Source organism: Rutidosis leptorrhynchoides, chromosome 5, assembly GCF_046630445.1.
Source record: "Rutidosis leptorrhynchoides isolate AG116_Rl617_1_P2 chromosome 5, CSIRO_AGI_Rlap_v1, whole genome shotgun sequence".
In the NCBI taxonomy this organism is placed as follows: domain Eukaryota; kingdom Viridiplantae; phylum Streptophyta; class Magnoliopsida; order Asterales; family Asteraceae; genus Rutidosis; species Rutidosis leptorrhynchoides.
Window position 1 is genome coordinate 451,681,918 of NC_092337.1, and position 11,255 is coordinate 451,693,172.

The following is an 11,255-nucleotide window of genomic DNA, read 5'->3' on the forward strand; positions in this document are numbered from 1 at the left end:
TAGGTGGATTGAATTATTGAATGATTACGACTTTGAGATTCGTTACCACCCGGGTAAGGCAAATGTGGTAGCCGATGCCTTGAGCAGGAAGGACAGAGAACCCATTCGAGTAAAATCTATGAATATAATGATTCATAATAACATTACTACTCAAATAAAGGAGGCACAACAAGGAGTTTTAAAAGAAGATATAAGTTCTGATTAAATATGAAATACCCAAAGGATCAGAGAAGCATCTTAATATTCGGGAAGACGGAACCCGGTATAGGGCTGAAAGGATTTGGGTACCAACATTTGGAGATATGAGAGAAATGGTACTTAGAGAAGCTCATAAAACCAGATACTCAATACATCCTGGAACGGGGAAGATGTACAAGGATCTCAAGAAACATTTTTGGTGGCCGGGTATGAAAGCCGATGTTGCTAAATACGTAGGAGAATGTTTGACGTGTTCTAAGGTCAAAGCTGAGCATCAGAAACCATCAGGTCTACTTCAACAACCCAAAATCCCGGAATGGAAATGGGAAAACATTACCATGGATTTCATCACTAAATTGCCAAGGACTGCAAGTGGTTTTGATACTATTTGGGTAATAGTTGATCGTCTCACCAAATCAGCACACTTCCTACCAATAAGAGAAGATGACAAGATGGAGAAGTTAGCACGACTGTATTTGAAGGAAGTCGTCTCCAGACATGGAATACCAATCTCTATTATCTCTGATAGGGTTGGCAGATTTATTTCAAGATTCTGGCAGACATTGCAGCAAGCATTAGGAACTCGTCTAGACATGAGTACTGCCTATCATCCACAAACTGATGGGCAGAGCGAAAGGACGATATAAACGCTTGAAGACATGCTACGAGCATGTGTTATTGATTTCGGAAACAGTTGGGATCGACATCTACCATTAGCAGAATTTTCCTACAACAACAGCTACCATTCAAGCATTGAGATGGCGCCGTTTGAAGCACTTTATGGTAGAAAGTGCAGGTCTCCGATTTGTTGGAGTGAAGTGGGGGATAGACAGATTACGGGTCCGGAGATTATACAAGAAACTACCGAGAAGATCATCCAAATTCAACAACGATTGAAAACCGCCCAAAGTCGACAAAAGAGCTACGCTGACATTAAAAGAAAAGATATAGAATTTGAAATTGGAGAGATGGTCATGCTTAAAGTTGCACCTTGGAAAGGCGTTGTTCGATTTGGTAAACGAGGGAAATTAAATCCAAGGTTTATTGGACCATTCAAGATTATTGATCGTGTCGGACCAGTAGCTTACCGACTTGAGTTACCTCAACAACTCGCGGCTGTACATAACACTTTCCACGTCTCGAATTTGAAGAAATATTTTGCTAAAGAAGATCTCACTATTCCGTTAGATGAAATCCAAATCAACGAAAAACTTCAATTCATCGAAGAACCCATCGAAATAATGGATCGTGAGGTTAAAAGACTTAAGCAAAACAAGATACCAATTGTTAAGGTTCGATGGAATGCTCGTAGAGGACCCGAGTTCACCTGGGAGTGTGAAGATCAGATGAAGAAGAAATACCCGCATCTATTTCCAGAAGATTCGTCAACACCTTCAACAGCTTAAAATTTCGGGACGAAATTTATTTAACGGGTAGGTACTGTAGTGACCCGAACTTTTCCATATTTATATATATTAATTGAGATTGATATTTACATGATTAAATGTTTCCAACATGTTAAGCAATCAAACTTGTTAAGACTTGATTAATTGAAATATGTTTCATATAGACAATTGACCACCCAAGTTGACCGGTGATTCACGAACGTTAAAACTTGTAAAAACTATACGATGACATATATATGGTTATATATATAGTTAACATGTTTTTATTATAAGTATGTATCTCATTAGGTATTTTAACAATGAGTTATATACATAAAAATGAGACTATTAATTTAAGAAACTCGAAAACGATATATATAACGATTATCGTTATAACAACGTCTTACTAGGTACATATGAATCATATTAAGATATTGATACACTTGGTTAATTATGTTAAATGATAAGTAAATATATTATTAAGTGTATTAACAATGAAATACATATGTAAAAATAAGACTACTAACTTAATGATTTCGAAACGAGACATATATGTAACGATTATCGTTGTAACGACATTTAACTGTATATACATCATACTAAGATATATTATATATCATAATATCATGATAATATAATAATTTAACATCTCATTTGTTATAATAAACAATGGGTTAACAACATTCAACAAGATCGTTAACCTAAAGGTTTCAAAACAACATTTACATGTAACGACTAACGATGACTTAACGACTCAGTTAAAATGTATATACATGTAGTGTTTTAATATGTATTCATACACTTTTGAAAGACTTCAAGACACTTATCAAAATACTTCTACTTAACAAAAATGCTTACAATTACATCCTCGTTCAGTTTCATCAACAATTCTACTCGTATGCACCCGTATTCGTACTCGTACAATACACAGCTTTTAGATGTATGTACTATTGGTATATACACTCCAATGATCAGCTCTTAGCAGCCCATGTGAGTCACCTAACACATGTGGGAACCATCATTTGGCAACTATCATGAAATATCTCATAAAATTACAAAAATATGAGTAATCATTCATGACTTATTTACATGAAAACAAAATTACATATCCTTTATATCTAATCCATACACCAACGACCAAAAACACCTACAAACACTTTCATTCTTCAATTTTCTTCATCTAATTGATCTCTCTCAAGTTCTATCTTCAAGTTCTAAGTGTTCTTCATATATTTTACAAGTTCTAGTTACATAAAATCAAGAATACTTTCAAGTTTGCTAGCTCACTTCCAATCTTGTAAGGTGATCATCCAACCTCAAGAAATCTTTGTTTCTTACAGTAGGTTATCATTCTAATACAAGGTAATAATCATATTCAAACTTTGGTTCAATTTCTATAACTATAACAATCTTATTTCAAGTGATGATCTTACTTGAACTTGTTTTCGTGTCATGATTCTGCTTCAAGAACTTCGAGCCATCCAAGGATCCGTTGAAGCTAGATCCATTTTTCTCTTTTCCAGTAGGTTTATCCAAGGAACTTAAGGTAGTAATGATGTTCATAACATCATTCGATTCATACATATAAAGCTATCTTATTCGAAGGTTTAAACTTGTAATCACTAGAACATAGTTTAGTTAATTCTAAACTTGTTCGCAAACAAAAGTTAATCCTTCTAACTTGACTTTTAAAATCAACTAAACACATGTTCTATATCTATACGATATGCTAACTTAATGATTTAAAACCTGGAAACACGAAAAACACCGTAAAACCGGATTTACGCCGTCGTAGTAACACCGCGGGCTGTTTTGGGTTAGTTAATTAAAAACTATGATAAACTTTGATTTAAAAGTTGTTATTCTGAGAAAATGATTTTTATTATGAACATGAAACTATATCCAAAAATTATGGTTAAACTCAAAGTGGAAGTATGTTTTCTAAAATGGTCATCTAGACGTCGTTCTTTCGACTGAAATGACTACCTTTACAAAAACGACTTGTAACTTATTTTTCCGACTATAAACCTATAATTTTTCTGTTTAGATTCATAAAATAGAGTTCAATATGAAACCATAGCAATTTGATTCACTCAAAACGGATTTAAAATGAAGAAGTTATGGGTAAAACAAGATTGGATAATTTTTCTCATTTTAGCTACGTGAAAATTGGTAACAAATCTATTCCAACCATAACTTAATCAACTTGTATTGTATATTATGTAATCTTGAGATACCATAGACACGTATACAATGTTTCGACCTATCATGTCGACACATCTATATATATTTCAAAACAACCATAGACACTCTATATGTGAATGTTGGAGTTAGCTATACAGGGTTGAGGTTGATTCCAAAATATATATAGTTTGAGTTGTGATCAATACTGAGATACGTATACACTGGGTCTTGGATTGATTCAAGATAATATTTATCGATTTATTTCTGTATATCTAACTGTGGACAACTAGTTGTAGGTTACTAACGAGGACAGCTGACTTAATAAACTTAAAACATCAAAATATATTAAAAGTGTTGTAAATATATTTTGAACATACTTTAATATATATGTATATATTGTTATAGGTTCGTGAATCAACAGTGGCCAAGTCTTACTTCCCGACGAAGTAAAAATCTGTGAAAGTGAGTTATAGTCCCACTTTTAAAATCTAATATTTTTGGGATGAGAATACATGCAGGTTTTATAAATGATTTACAAAATAGACACAAGTACGTAAAACTACATTCTATGGTTGAATTATCGAAATCGAATATGCCCCTTTTTATTAAGTCTGGTAATCTAAGAATTAGGGAACAGACACCCTAATTGACGCGAATCCTAAAGATAGATCTATTGGGCCTAACAAACCCCATCCAAAGTACCGGATGCTTTAGTACTTCGAAATTTATATCATATCCGAAGGGTGTCCCGGAATGATGGGGATATTCTTATATATGCATCTTGTTATTGTCGGTTACCAGGTGTTCACCATATGAATGATTTTTATCTCTATGTATGGGATGTGTATTGAAATATGAAATCTTGTGGTCTATTGTTACGATTTGATATATATAGGTTAAACCTATAACTCACCAACATTTTTGTTGACGTTTAAAGCATGTTTATTCTCAGGTGAATATTAAGAGCTTCCGCTGTTGCATACTAAAATAAGGACAAGATTTGGAGTCCATGTTTGTATGATATTGTGTAAAAACTGCATTCAAGAAACTGACTTTGATGTAACATATTTGTATTGTAAACCATTATGTAATGGTCGTGTGTAAACAGGATATTTTAGATTATCATTATTTGATAATCTACGTAAAGCTTTTTAAACCTTTATTTATGAAATAAAGGTTATGGTTTGTTTTAAAAATGAATGCAGTCTTTGAAAAATGTCTCATATAGAGGTCAAAACCTCGCAACGAAATCAATTAATATGGAACGTTTTTAATCAATAAGAACGGGACATTTCATTTAGTACTTCGATTTATATATATACAGATTGCGATTGCCGGTATATGTATGGCATACTGATTGCGATGGCCGGTATGCGGGGGATATTCTATATGCATTATGTTAATGTCGGTTACCAGGTGTTCACCATATGAATGATTTTATCTTTATGCAGATTACGAAATGCCTGTATAATGATTATGGAAATGATATTGAAAATGAAAATCTTGTGGTCTATTAAAATAATGGAAATGATTGTTTATGATAAACTAATGAACTCACCAACCTTTTGGTTGACACTTGTAAGCATGTTTATTCTCAGGTATTAAAGAAATCTTCCGCTGTGCATTTGCTCATTTTAAAGATATTACTGGGAGTCATTCATGACATATTTCAAAAGACGTTGCATTCAAGTCATCGAGTTCAATAAAGATTATTTTTAAGTAAATGACAGATTAGGTCATTTATAGTTTGGATTTTATGAAATGGGATGCATGCCTGTCAACTTTCGATGTAATGAAAGTTTGTCTTTTAAAAATGAATGCAATGTTTGTAAAATGTATCATATAGAGGTCAAATACCTCGCAATGAAATCAACTATTGTAAATCGTTTGTAATCGGTATGAACGGGTCATTTCAGTTGGTATCAGAGCGGTGGTCTTAGCGAACCAGGTCTTGCATTAGTGTGTCTAACTAGTAGTTGTTAGGATGCATTAATAAGTCTGGACTTCGACCTAGTAGTTGTTAGGATACATTAATAAGTCTGGACTTCGACTTGGTCTGCATGTCAAAAAGTTTTGTTCATCGTTTCTTGTCGGAAACTACATGTTTATTATTCTTAAGTCTAGACACGTCTTACTGTATTGATTGCATGGATAGTGTATAGACAAATTCCATATCTTAGCATATCTATTACAGTAAACTCTGCCTAACATCTTCCGTAAATTCCTCCGTAATTGATGGGACGTTGGTAACATAAATACATATGTGAACTATGTATTAAGGAATACCAAACCAAATCCTATAATCTATTTCATATCGAATTTCATTTCTTTGATCGTACGAGATGGAGCCCTCAACTAGTTCAAGTTCAATAGATTCTGACAGCTATATGGATATCCACCTGAGCTCCGAAGACAGTGTAACCGGAATAAATCAACCTATTAGCCATCATTTATTTTGGATGAAATGGGGATGGGTTCGTAGTCGTCTTGATCAATGGAGAAGAGAAGAAGGCGATCCCTTCCATCCACCACATTCCCCTCTCGGCGAAGAACCTGAAGCACTTACCGGCGAACCTGTTCTTAATACCATTTTCTCTCTCATTTCTAGAGTATCTCGTCATGATTATATACTATCTCAAATTCTAGATCTTATTCATCCGCTCGTCTGAACCGCCAATCATCCTGGTGTAATAGAAGAAGTTAATGAGCTGCGCGCACGCGTAGAGGCTTTGGAGAATATGCTGCAAAGATTACAAGCACCATCAACAACACCAGTACCACCGACAACATCCACATCGCAAGCCTCAATACCACAAGCACCAGCAGCATCACCGACATCAACAGAACCTCGAACATCACAATTTGTACCTCGAATATCAACGCCATACGTACCATAGAAACCAAGGAGCATCAACAACAATAACCGATGAAGTATTGATTCATAACATTTTACGATGATTATGTAATCTCTAAAGTCTTAGAGATTATTTACTCTAGCTCAAACCGAAAAGCAAATGAGATTAATATCATATTAACTCATTAAATCCATGATTACATCTGAAGAAAATATATATGTATATATGTTTTCATAAAGATTGTTTGTACAAAATTCTTTTGTACAAACTGTTAATGGTGAAAATATTTTAACGGGTAGGTAATACCCGAGGAATATTTAGATTTCACATTAATAAGTTACAATGTACATTCTTCGAATCTGATTCAACGTTCATTTACTATCCTACTTACATCCACAGATATACGAATCCGTTCACCACAGAATAACCATTTTCATTTAATTTCATATTTGGATTTTGACTTATTAGAATTCAACAAGTGGCATAATGAAGAAAACATTAGACAAAAAAATAAAATTTGGTAGAAACAAACAAATTAACTATGAGAAATTTTGTTAAGAATCCAAGCTAACAAAATCCTAGCTAACTGTTCCTAGCTAACTGTTAATTCCTTATTACATTTTATTTATCCTAATTTATTTATCGCAATTTTAATTCTCGCAATTTTATTTATCGTCATTTAATTTCTGTTATTTATTTTACGCACTTTAAATATCGTCGGATAAATCGGGACACGTATACAATGTTTTGACATATCATATTGACATCATCTATATATATTATTTTGAATAACCCATAAGACACTATATGCGGTAATGCTCGAGTTAGCATATAATGGGTCGAGGTTGATTCTAAAATAATATATATACCTTGAGTTGTGATCGAGTCTGAGACATGTATACAATGGGTCACAATACGTATTAATTAATTCAAATATTATATATTAAACTATATATGAATTATTGAATTACTAACTGTGGACTACTAACATTGGACAATTAAAATGAATTAAAATATTAATTATAACATATGAAACTAAACATTTCTTCAAGTTTGCCACTTGATTTCATCTTAAACCTCATTTGTATCTTGACGATTACAATCTGCGTTCAAACCTTTCATGATTCTTGAAAATACCTCAATCGAGAGGATGAACCAACTGCACTTCATCTACGGAAGGAAAGATTTATGCATATAGTTATGCACCTGAAAAACTCTTGGAACCTGAGTAAACGTTTAACACGTAGCTGTGCTAATTCCTTTAGCGTTATTATTACCGAAAATAACTTTGCAACTCATGTTCGAGATAACCAGTTTTGTCACAGCTCCAGCAAGTCAACTTCGACTTTTCGTTCCAAACAACCTTATTATAACCTTGATATATACGCGTGCTCTTTTATTGTTACTGAGGAACCTTTTATATTTCACCAAATTATCAGCAGACGTACCAGCAACCTCGTTGCTCCTTAGCTTAAATCTCTCTGACAAATCACTATATTTATCTATTGAAGTCTTATCATGAACTCATCCGCACCTTGTAACGAGAATTGCCATACCAATTACCAGAAATCAGCAATCAGTATTTTGAATCTCGCAGTGTTTCTACATCAACCGATATATGTATACATATAACATTTATCTCTTAGAATTATGATCTTGCATTCTGAAAAGCATACAGTCTGCGAATTAATACTCTGAAATTTTGAAAATGCTGATGAAACAGCAAAAACGTAAACGACCTTAACAGTCAAAAGTTTGATGATAAATAATAGTATGTTGGCAAAGCTCAGAATAGTTGGAACTGGAAAACGGATTGAGCAAACTATGAAGGAGGCTGTGGACAAATCACAAAGACTAAACCTGCCTTCAAAGAATTCAAATGATTCAGTATCCGCTAAAGTCATTAACGAATACCTTGCTCCTAACTCTAAACCTTTACGGACAAATCTTCTTCATCATTCATCGATATTAGAAATTCTAAGATATCATCGTATCTTTCATTATAAATATCCTCGATATTTATGAAGATATTTTCATAACTATTCTTATCTGAAATCATTTATCTCCTTGCGATATCAGTGTTACATCAGAAAGGAAACTATTTTAGTTTCTAAATTCTGAAGAAAAAAAAAATTCGAATTTAAAATATGAATGTTTTTGAAGTAGTGTTGGGAACTGAAGCATGAGTTAGTATAATATAATGACACTTGATCAACGTGATTATATTACAGTAAGTCATGCTGAGTTTCTAATGAAACATGATGATTCACAGATCATACCGTTATCATGTGTCATGTTACACGTCTTGTTCATTCTGTTTCACCTCTGAACATATCAATAAAATATATTATTGATAGTTCCATCCTCAGTGATTCTGGTAATTTAACCAATCAAAGTGTAAGAATACGCTCTTTCATGCTTAGAACATTATAATCATTCGAAACTCTATATCTATGAATTCTGGACCATTATTCGCTTGACATAAAATTGGGAAGAGAAAACAAGAGCATGGAGCTCCGAAATATAAAAGGAAATATAAAGCCGATCACAAATACAAAAATTACAAACCGTGTATATCAATGCGTATAGCAATATAAAGACACGGGAGAATGAGAAATACAATAATCCCTAAAGCATAGTAGAAATAAACAGATTCCTCTGGTGGTAGTTGAAAAAGAAGAGTGATTGATACGATAATCAAGAAAATATCAAGGATTAGAACTGGATTAAGCATTTTCAAAATCTTTTGAAAGTATGAACTGAGAAAGAAGGTATAGGAGCGGTGAAAATAATAAAACGGAAGAGATTAATTTATAGAGAAAATATCCGACAAAGCAATCAAGACAGATCACCGTATTTAATTATAGAGATCTTAATTTCCTTATTCGCCAAAGAATCAAATCTTTTAGATTTTGAAGATTTTCTTCAAATCCCTTGAATTCCGGAATTCAACCAAGACAACGTCAAAAGTTAAGACGCACCTTATTTTCTAAATTCAAACGTGACTACGTCAAAAGTTAAGAGGAAACTTTATTTCTTCAATTCACTCTTTTGTGATAACTTCACTCATACGCTTCGAATAATCAAATTGTTTTATCTATATTACTCAATGATGATAAAAACTCTAATTTCTAGCTCGTACGCGTCATGAAAACATACTTATTGTCAGCCATGACCATCCCAATCAAATTTCGGGACGAAATTTCTTTAACGGGTAGGTACTGTGACGACCCGGAAATTTTCGATCAAATTTAAACTTAATCTTAATCTGAAATCGACACGATAAGCAAAGTCTGTTAAACTGAGTCTCAAAATTTTTGAACTGTTTCATGAAATCAATTGTCCTTTGACAATTCTCGACGATTCACGAACAATTGTTGTAAATAAATATGTGTGTATATATATATATATATATATATATATATATATATATACAAGTAGGAAAATAAGTAAATATAATAAATTGAAATAATAAAATACAATTTAATCAATAGAGTTAATTATGTAAAATAGAATACAAAATAATTAAGTTGCTATTAAAATATATATATATATATATATATATATATATATATATATATATATATATATATATATATATATATATATATATATATATATATATATGAGATTCCATATAAAGAAAATTAATGTTGTATATATATATTATAATATATATAAAATGTATAAATATTAATTGGCATATGTAATATTAATAAATTAAACAAAATTACAAGTTTAGATATAGTGATATATCTATATTATTATTATTAGTATAATTAGTATTATTATTGTTATCACTAAATATTAACACTAAGTATTATTTCAATATTATTATTATTAATCCTATTATTGTTAGTATTAATATTTTTTTATATAAATATTATTATTATTTTAACATCACTAAGAACAATATTATTAATAATAATTAAAATCAGTATTATTATTATTATTTATTTGTTATTATTATTAATTATTATAAACATTATTAGAATTAATGTTAATATATTATTTAATTATTTATATTAATGGAATATAATATATAAAATAGGAAAATTCGTACTAGTTGTTACGCATCATAATTGAATCATAATTCCTGTCTGTAATTGGTATACTAGTCGATCTCAATCCACAGAACTCTTCCAAAACCTGTTAGCTCTCGTTTTCTACTTTTTATTTTTTTTTCTTTTGATTGAAAAAGCTGTCGATACTTTTTAACTATAAAACAATTCATTAAGCTCAGTGTTTTGAATAAAAACCATATGATTCTTCACTGCCATTATCAACTCTAATCACTATCAACTGCAAATACTTGAGAAAATAAAACAGAAAAGATAGAAATAGCTGAAAACTCTGTTCGTGTGACATTTTTAGCCAAACCACGAATACGAATACAATTTCAAAATCCATTAATGTAGATTTGTTAGTAATCATTCATGTAAACTATCTGCAAAATTTGAGATTCCAATTCATTGTATTGATTGAGAATTTTTGATTCAAAGTTTTTAAAATAAAAAGTCAAACAAAGTTCTTTGATCGAATTCGAGTTCTATGTTGTGATTTAAATCCAATTAATGATTTAAAAAGTTTCCATGAGTGATTTATAAACTTTTTCGCGTAGAGATCAGAACCT